This window comes from Patella vulgata, chromosome 4 (genome assembly GCF_932274485.2).
Source record: "Patella vulgata chromosome 4, xgPatVulg1.2, whole genome shotgun sequence".
NCBI lineage: Eukaryota > Metazoa > Mollusca > Gastropoda > Patellidae > Patella > Patella vulgata.
Genome location: NC_065882.2, coordinates 42,188,513 through 42,198,574, shown reverse-complemented (window position 1 = coordinate 42,198,574; position 10,062 = coordinate 42,188,513).

Below are 10,062 nucleotides of genomic sequence, written 5' to 3'. Positions count from 1 at the left end.
ATTAAGAGAAAATATAGTTAACACATATTCACTATTTAATAATTTAGTATCAAAACAGTCTTTTTTTCACATTTGCAAATTCACTGTAACGTTTTCATCTTTGTATTTCCAACTATTAGAATTTCTCCATTGTATTTTCAACCCCCCAAATTCCTCCAATCCAAAGGACGGGGGGCGTGGTTCCGGGTTTAGCCGAAGTTGACGTCATAAGACGTCAGTATTTATCGTCTCGGCTAAAATTAATGCTCCATTCGTTTATTCATTACTCTTAAGAATTGTCCAATACAATCGAACATGTCTCAACCGATGTTCTAAGCTTTATAACTTTGTGCATTATATAAACTTGCAGAATGTTCGCCGGGACAGCCCATCCAAAGCTGCAGTAACAGAGCGGATACACCCCACCCCCACTCCATTACCCACTTAGTTCGACCGTAAAGCTTAAAACATCGGTTGAGAGGTGTTCGATTGTATTATCTCGAGCACTCGACTTAGTATCTCGAGCGCTCGACTTAGTGTCTCGAGCGTTCGACTTAGTATCTCAAGCCACCGTAGATAAAGATAAAAAAGTTACAGTGAATTTGCAAAGGCGAAAAGTATAGAGTGAGAAGATCATAACTAGATTTTACACTGTTAAATTGTGTCGAGCAATTTTTGTTTTAATACGTATATTGTGATATTCCTGGTGTAAAATATACGTAACATGTCTTATGTGTTAAGTGATATTACATGGCCATTTTTACCATTTTGAGTATGTAATTTTTATTATGATATTTTCTCTTAATAATGACAACGATTCGGGACCATGGACACGCCCTTCAGTAACAAAATGAAATGAAATGGAGTTTAACGTCCTACTGTTCTGCTCCTAACCTGGGCTAATGAAGACGGGCATACGCCATACAGTGTGCTATGAGGGAAATTTTGCCCGGACAGCGGCACTACGGCCTACTCTTATATCGAATTCCAACTGTCAAGGGATCTTTTACGTGCACGCCAATGTGTACACGGGACCTCGGTTTTTCGTCCCATCCGAACGACTAGACAGCTTTCCTTGTCAGCCCCTCCGTCCTGCATCACTGACAAGGGAGAACCACGCCGGAAAATCTGGATGAACTTTCTCGGCCAATGCAGGGATCGAACACCCGACCTCCAGGCTAGTGAGCTAGCGTCTTACCCACTTAGCCACGTGATCCCCCCTTCAGTAACAACATAGCCCCTAACTTTTCCAGCAAGTTTTAAATTCTATACATTAATATCGACCCTTTCTATACAGACTGTGGATAGTTTCTTCTATAAACTGTCAAAGGTCTTTAGGCCTTTATGTAATGACTAAATTTTATTCTATTTATCTTACTTGCAGAATATATCGTATACATAAATATCGACCTTTTGTATAGAGATTGTGGATAGTTTCCCAACAATATATACTATCGAAGGTCTTTGGAGTCATGTTCGACTCATCATTAAAGGAGCTAAATTGCTATTCTTTGTCACCTAGAAATGGACACAAATGGGTCGCAACGCATATAATAATGTAATATGAATGTATATAAACTGATTTACATTCAATCGTTTCTGTTTTTACTGTAATTTCTAATCAGTTACATCAACGAAATACGTGAAGTGTGCAAATTGAATGGCAGTCTTTGGCGTCTGGTTATTCCAGTCTACTTCGGTAGTCTTCCCTTGAAGGATGTGTTTGGTCTCGTTCATCGAGTCGCTTCATTGCAAATGGCACTCAAAAATATTCTGGCATGCTATTCTTGTGCCTAGTTTAAAATGTTCATTGTATCTTAAATATTGAATACCAGAAGCTTATCTCTTCACGGTAAGATAACAACACCAATGTTGATTTAAATTGACCAATAAGTCGAATTTGCAATGACGAAGATTGTGGGTGATACTGAATTAGCGACTTGGCTACATTAAATATGCAGTCTCATTTACATTATATTTACTAACATAATGATATACGTCTACATATTCTACCAACTTACTACACCAGGACTATAAGTACAATTGAAAATTGATCTTTAAAGTATATAGATAGATGTTCTTGATATACGCGTACACATGCAAACTATTTACACTGTTAATGTATATCTGCCAGGCTGAAACCTTCAGTTGAAATGTTTTTAAATATGTGTATAGCTTCTATATATTTTAATAGTATATGTATAAGCACAACACTAGTATACTGAATTATAGGATTCAAGTACATATTCCTAAATTATGTTGCTTTGTTTTCTTTGGATTTTTGATTTGCTTGATACTGAATACAATTTTGGAATTTGATTGTCCAAGATCGACGGTATATTATGTTTTCTTTGGGTATTTTTATATAAAATTCCAAAAATACAAGGATGGAAGAATAAATGAGAACCTGGTCCGCAATAATCATGCCCAGAACATCTGACGGTATTCTAATTGCCTCGTATGGTACAAATTGACGTCATCAAGTATTGATGTGGTCATTGTAAAAAGGAAAATAGCAATTAGAAATGCCAGTCCGAAGGCTAAAGGACACCCGAGTAGGCTATGACGTGTTTAGTCTTCTTTTCCATATAGATTTTTAACAATGTCTCTGATAATTTCGAAACAAATAACGTTCATCTCCACATCATTTCACCGTAAGAAGAAACAATTTGCTAAATTGGTTCACTTTTAAGATTATTATCCTTTCTGCTACAAAAGTATCTTGCTAATTTAATTAATAAGCACAGTCCTTTGTCAGTCGGGAATCGTATTAATATGCTCACCTAGATTAATCTATCGATCTTGTCTTTTATAGTAGCATAATTCAGGCGGTGTTATTCTCTAGAAGCGACAAGAACGACAATTCTATACACTGAAAGCTATTCTGATTGATTCAGACTTTTCTATAGGCTTATTATAAGTCACACAAAAGCCTATAAATTGCCAGTAATAATATTGTGCTGTTGAATTGCTAACATTTCTTTGCAAGAAATACGCAAATGATGTATATAATTTGTAATATTATTCAGATTTTTATTTTTTTTAAAGATCTTTCTGTGCCAACAATATCGAATACCTAGGCAGTAGTTCTATGGCGCGGGAACCCGGTCGCCGACCAGTTTTTACACACACACACACGCCCCCCCCCCCCCCAACACACACACTTTAGGATTAAGGTTCTGCCATCGCACTTAAAATCGAGTTCTTGCACCTGTACCACTGCAACATGAAGACCCAGACTCAATTCCTTATCGGTGAGCACGACATTGACTAACGACCCAACAGTATGCATGTCAAATCGGCAGCTGGTCACATTACAAATTGCAAAATAAATGATTCCACTCGAATTCATCGAGGAATGACCTCTAAATACCATATTAAAAATCTCACTGAATCTGGTCAGAGAAAGGGAGTCAAATATGCTAATAATTTAGCATCACCTTTGTAAATAAAAAGTCATTCTGCTATGTTTTAAGAAATCAAGGAAACCAAGTAATTACATGTATATTCTTATGACAATATAAAGATTACATAATGGGAAATCTTCTCAAAAGCATGTAGCATCAAACTTCTCTACAGGAATTAAATACATATTATACTAATCTTTCTAATGTTATCTAACTGGGATAAAACCTACGTGTCTAGTATCTATAAGTAAAGCAGATGCATCACAGCATTTTACATTTAGAAGAAATTTGTTTTGTGTTACTCTTATTTAAAAAATTATTTTGAAATAGATGCAATTATTGTTTAGGACTAACATTGCAGCAGTGGTTTCAAATTTAATATGTATATAAGATAAGTTCTATTATAAGATAACGCCAAAAGGCATGCAGAATGATCTCGATGGAATAGGTAATTCCAGCAAATAAGGTGGGCGTTTTCTGCACAACAGTTTGATGGTGCTACATATACTATTGAGAATATTTCCCATTATGTAATATATTTTTTTTCAAAAAGATGAGATTATAAAAGCCCACAATGATATGGAATTTAACGTAATACTTTTCTGCGCCACTCGGGATATTGAGGACGCGCACATGAAATGCTGGACGGAAAGTCTGGTTAGAGAAAAATCGAGGTCCACGTAAAAGAATTCTTTAATCTTGGAATTTGATGAAGAGAAGACGGAAACGCACTCGGATTGGCCTTTTCCTGCCTTCCTTAACCCGGTTGGTGAGAAATGTAGACCGTTGGGAATCGTTTTATTTCATTTCCCTATCGGGAATGCCGGAAAACTATATGGCGAAACAAAGACATATAATGCCATTTTATTTTTCGTGTATGGACCTCCACTCCTTCTGATATACTCATTCTATTCTTTTACGGAACCTTACTTGCCGTGATGTTGGTGTACTTACCCTGATCGTACATGGGACATCAATTTTCTTGGTATAACCACCTTGATCTTATATGGAACATCACTTTTCTTGGTATTACCACCCTTATCCTATATGGAACATCACCCTTATCTTATATGGAACATCTCCATTATATGGTATAATCATCCTGACCGTAAATGGAACATCACTTTTCGTGGTATAATCAGTTTGATCGTAAATGGAACATCACGTTTTCTTGGTATATCGACCTGATATGGAACATCACTTTTCTTAGTATAACCACCCTTATCTTGTATGAAACATCATCCTTATCTTATGTGGAACATCTCTTTTCTTGGTATAATCATCCTAGCCGTAAATGGAACATCACCTCTCTTGGTATAATCACCCTGATCGGAAATAGATCTGAATTATTGAACCTAGAGCTGCCTTGCTGTAATCGCCCTGTTCTTATAATTATGTAACTGATATTATTATGTGAAAGAGCTATCATAATGTCCTTATGCCAAACAGTTTTCAACAATTTCTTTTACAAATTAGGCTTGACGCATTGGGGTCAAGAGTAGAAAAACATTGCCCATTTTCATCATTCCGGAGTTACCTTCACCCCACCCCCTTTGTCGTAAACCTTGTGAACGCGATAGAGGCTACAGGTTTTCAAAACTTGTGTGGATTATTGGGGTCGAAGAGGAAGGACCCTATCGATATTCCATATTCTGCGGCCATCCGTTTCGCACCTGTCATTTGCGGAAGGAGCCATTATTATTGTCCCTGGTGGACAGCTGCGTGACGAACATTTTGGTTAGTAGTTCTTATGAAGCCGGGATGTCTCGACTTTGGTATCCATAGACTAATACATCCAGGGGTTTAACAGATAAATCATGAATTATACACAAACGCTACATGCATTGAATGATCAAGTTGTTATTCCGAAAGCAAAGTACGTATCTGGAAAAGACGAAGATTGCATGAACTGCTGTTCTGACCGACGGATTTGTGTCCGATAAAAATAGCGGCATATATGTGATTCAGTTCTTAACATCAAAAGTTTACCATGGAAGTTTACCATGGATGTCTAAAATCACTGCAAAAATAAAATCGAAACTGTTGCAAATACATAAAATTATATATTTATAAATAACAGAAAGTTGCTGTAAATCATGATACATGTTACGAAGACGTTATATTATTCAGCTGAAATTGAAGACGGTCAAAATATACAACGCGAACTTTTCAGTTTATTTTAAAGCGCTATATTGAATTATGAATCTAGAAAATAAATATTCCAATAGAATGGGATGACTAACAGAAACTAGCTGAAGTCTTTCCGCTATTCTCGCAAGTAAGATATAAAGTTTCCTGATAAAATGAATTATACCCGACTATACAGGAAGCATCGGGTCAATATTCTGCATTGAATGATCGAATTAATAATTAAAGATTGTTGCGTTATTATGGGTGTTATGGGAAGGGATGTTTTAACACGAAATAAACATACTAGAACACACCATACTAGACAGGTCCATTACTTCTTTATTTTTCTGGCAAATTTCTGTCTCGAAATCCAAACTATATATAACACGCACATGCCCAATGCCGGTTAACTAAGCTGGTCTAGATAAAAGAGAAAGTATGTTTGATGTTCACTCTTGGAATTTGTCGGCCTACACTGTATAATAACTTCGTAATAACCAGTTGTTTACAAGAAATCTAATCATTTAATTTAAAAATGGAGAAGCGAGGCTAAGTCTAGAATGTACCAGTACCGTGATAACGATAATAAACAATCAATGCACACAGTGATATCATGGCTCAGAATAAAGGAATTTGAATGCAATTTTAAACAAATTCATTTTACATTATCTATTTTTGAACTGTTATAGCTCTTTATCTAAGTCTTACATAATGTATATTTAATGAAGGCTTTAATATTATTGTTTAATATTATTCCCCAACACAACGAACTTTCTTGATTTCTTTAACCCTATTGTATACCAGCTTTTTAAAGAGCAAACATTAATTAACCGAAACCAGGGGTATAAGCCATAATAATTAAAATATTTGGTTTAAATCAGATTCTAATCACTTTTACACTTCTTGTATCTAGTGCCTAAAGGAAAACATTATCCATAACTTCTGTTGGATCGATGTCGTCAAGTCAGTATTAAAATATGTCGAAACTAGGTCCATTCCAGGCACAGTGAGGTATACATTCGGGGGGAAATCAATATCGGATCTACGGGAGGGGGGGGGGCTAAGTAGAAGAAATCCCTCACTCCCGCCACATCTGTGAGAAGCCCCCACTTCACCCCAACACACACACATTTTGGGTTGAGTAAGAGATCAAAAATTCAATTGGATGACCGAGAGATTTAGAATTGAACATAAGGGGGAATGTTCACTAGTACGCGGGTTCACTAGTCCGTGGGTTCATTCGTCCATCGATATCTATTATTAGGCGTTGGGTTAGGTTTAAGAATTTGGGGGAGAGGTTAAGAATTAGTTCGTGATATTTCCTAGTTTTATTAAAAATACATACAATACGTTAGATTTATATACAAAGATGATTTCACTGTTTTTTGGTGATGGTGGCGCTGATGGTCTTCGTTGGATGGTGCTTCAGGTATTCTGGTATTTTTGTTTCTGAAGAAAAAAGAATAAATAAAATTTGAGGCTCTCGGAGGAAAGCCACGTTAGTGTGTTTCCACATCACTGGGTTAGGGCTAGGGATTCTTATATCTAATTGATTTTATTTACTAACGGTTGGGGTGGAGACTGGTCTTATTTAATCTAATTTACTGTCGTTCAAATTTTTATTTTTAGAATATGCAATTATAAGTTTCTGTGTGAAGATTTTCGGGTGATTTTCTTGGATATCAGTATAGTGTTTTCTGATGATTTTGGATGCACTTGCTGCTGTTGCGCTAAATGCAACTACAAAAGGGGCTATTGCGCTAGCCGTATGAATATTCAAACCTAGTGGGCTGTTTTTTTCAATCGTTCAATCTAGAATTTTTCTCTTTTTAGCCTAAACGTTTTAATTTCTTCTGTAGTTTCAAAGTAGCTCTTGGTCTTTTCTATTGGCGTGACAATGAGATCAGAAATGTCATGATTTGGTTGGTTGAAATGAATTGAGACCGGTTTGTCTTTTTTTGGTGACTATGTCTGACCGGTGACCGGTTAATTCTTTCCCTAAGTGCATTCTGAGTCTCCCCTACATATTGTTTGCCACATTGTCTACATGAAATTAGATAAATTATGTTTGAACTACTGCATGAAAGTTGGTATAATATTGGTAATTGTGTGCCAGATGTTTTGTTATGGAAATGGTCGGATATGTTTATGATTTTGCATGTTTGACGTCTCGGATGGCCACAAGTTTTTGTTTTAACTGCTGATTGCATATTATTTGTTCCTTTGGCGGCAAGTTCAGCTAGAGTGTTGTTTTTTATACGTCGGAGATAGCGTTTAGAGTATCCCCTTTCTCTTAGTTTGTTAAATACCAGCGTACATGCCGACTCAAAGTCGAACTTCTGAGTGCATATCCTATGGAAACGGAGAATCTGAGATTTTATGATGCCAGAGAACGTATGTTTTGGGTGAAAGGAGCTTTTGAACAGTAATTGATGTGTATCGGTTTCTTTGAAAAAAATACTTTAGTTTCCAGTTGACCTGTAATTTTGGTGTTGCTACTTTTAAAGACGATGGTGTCAAGGAAATCTATGCTGTTATGACTTACATTTGCGGCTAATTTGACAGATGGATGATGATTGTTCAGAATGTTGAAACACTCCAAAGTTCGTCTGGCGTGTACGTCCAGACTATGAAAACGTCATCTAGAAAACGTCTATAGAAATCTGGTTTTAATGGGCAGAGCGGCAGAACTTCCCTTTCCCACTCCGCCTTGGAGAGATTTGCATAACTCGGGGCAAATCGTTTTCCCATCGCAGTTCCGGAAGACTGAAGGTATACTTGGTCGTTAAAAGCGAAGTCATTCTCCTCAGGCAAATGTCGAGTAGTTTGAGGATTTCCTAACTGTTTCAATACCTGTGTTATTATCGATGTCCGTGTACATGCTCTGTGCGTCGATGGATATGAAATGGCGTGTTCGGGGACTCTTAACTGTTTGATTTTGTGAATAAAATCGTTAGTGTCTTTTAGGTAGGATAGGTGTTGTTGGCATGTTAGGGGTAATAAGAAATGGTCTATATATTGTGATACGTTATATGATTCGCTGCAGGGGCGTTTTAAGGTTTATCATGGCGGAGGCTATGCTATTTTGAGGGCCCTCTTTCGCGGGGGGTCTGGGTTCTCTGGCACAGGCCACCGGAGGTCGAGAAATTTTGCAAAATAGAAAACATTTTGGTGCATTCTGACATATCCTCCAGGCCCATCGAGGTCGGTTTAATCTGAGGGCCGGGGCCTAATTCGATACTCAGCAAAGAAATGATCGCTCTGCAAACCAGGCCACACTGGGCGGCCTAGCCATCTCTTAATAGCTTATTAGTAGGTTTTCAGAAAAAGTGATTTCTTGATTGATGATTTTCATGCCAATGCAATTTCATGCCGTTCTCATTCAGTAGTTGATTCGACAGTAACAGTGTATAGAAAACGATTGATTCGGACTCGGGGGCCTTTTCCCTTGGCCAGAGGGGCCCTTTTGTCAGATGTGGGGCCCTTTTGTCTGCCTTTAGGGCCCTCCCTAACTAATGTACATTTTCATTTTTCTCATCGGTTTTAGCAATTTTCTCCTGTTTCATATTTTCAACTTCTTTGATTTTTTTCGCGAGGAGGCTGGCGCCTCCAGCACCTCAGCTATAAGACGCTTTTGATTCGCTGCCACAGTCTGATATTATTGGGGGTCCCTTGGGTAATTTATTAGGTATAAACCATTCCGTTTCTGTATTTTAATGTATTTTTGGTAGCGTATAGAGATGTCGTTGTCGACAGTCAGATTTAGCGGATAGATAATCGTATTGTTTTGCTGTTATGTATTCCTTGTCCTGCAATTTATGTAAGATGTTGTTTATTAAGGTTGCAGTGTCCTTAAAGATGGGTTGGTCTAATTTAGTGTAATGTTTAGTATTAATTAATTGTTTTTCTGCCTCAGAGATATAGTCTGCGCGATTCATTATAACACAACACGAACCTTTGTCGCTTTTCTTAAATAATATGTTTTTGTCTTTTTTGAGGGTGTTTAATGCTGTTTTAGTTGCTCGGCTGAGATTTGGTTTTTGTGCTTGTGGTTGAAGGGATGATATTTATGTGTTCATTTAGTCGAAAGTTTTTAGAATGGCTGTCGATAATGACTTTTTAGGTGGTTTCCATGTGGATTTTTTGGTGAATAATTTTTTTTACCTCTGCCGGCTTTGTTCCTAAAAGTCAACGAAAGTGTTCTTTGGAAGCGGATCGGTTGCCTGGGTGATGGGGTCTATGGGTGTCTATGCCTTTATCAAGAATGTTCATTTTTAGGGTGCTGAGAAGTATGTCGCTCAAATTGACAACTGATGATCTCTCTGGCCATGCCTGGGCTCCAGTGGATGGCGTCGTTACCTTTCAGTTCTATTTTGCTCTTGAAGGCTGGTAATGTGGTGGCGTTAGGTGAAGGTTCAGTGGAGATCAATGGTTGTGATGTTTTGGTAGGCGATCGGATTTTCTTGTCGGAGTCGGGAAGAAGTTGGGATCTGTGTGGCGAAGAACTTAGTTGTTGGGAAAGCTGCTCTTGAGTAGATCTAGCATC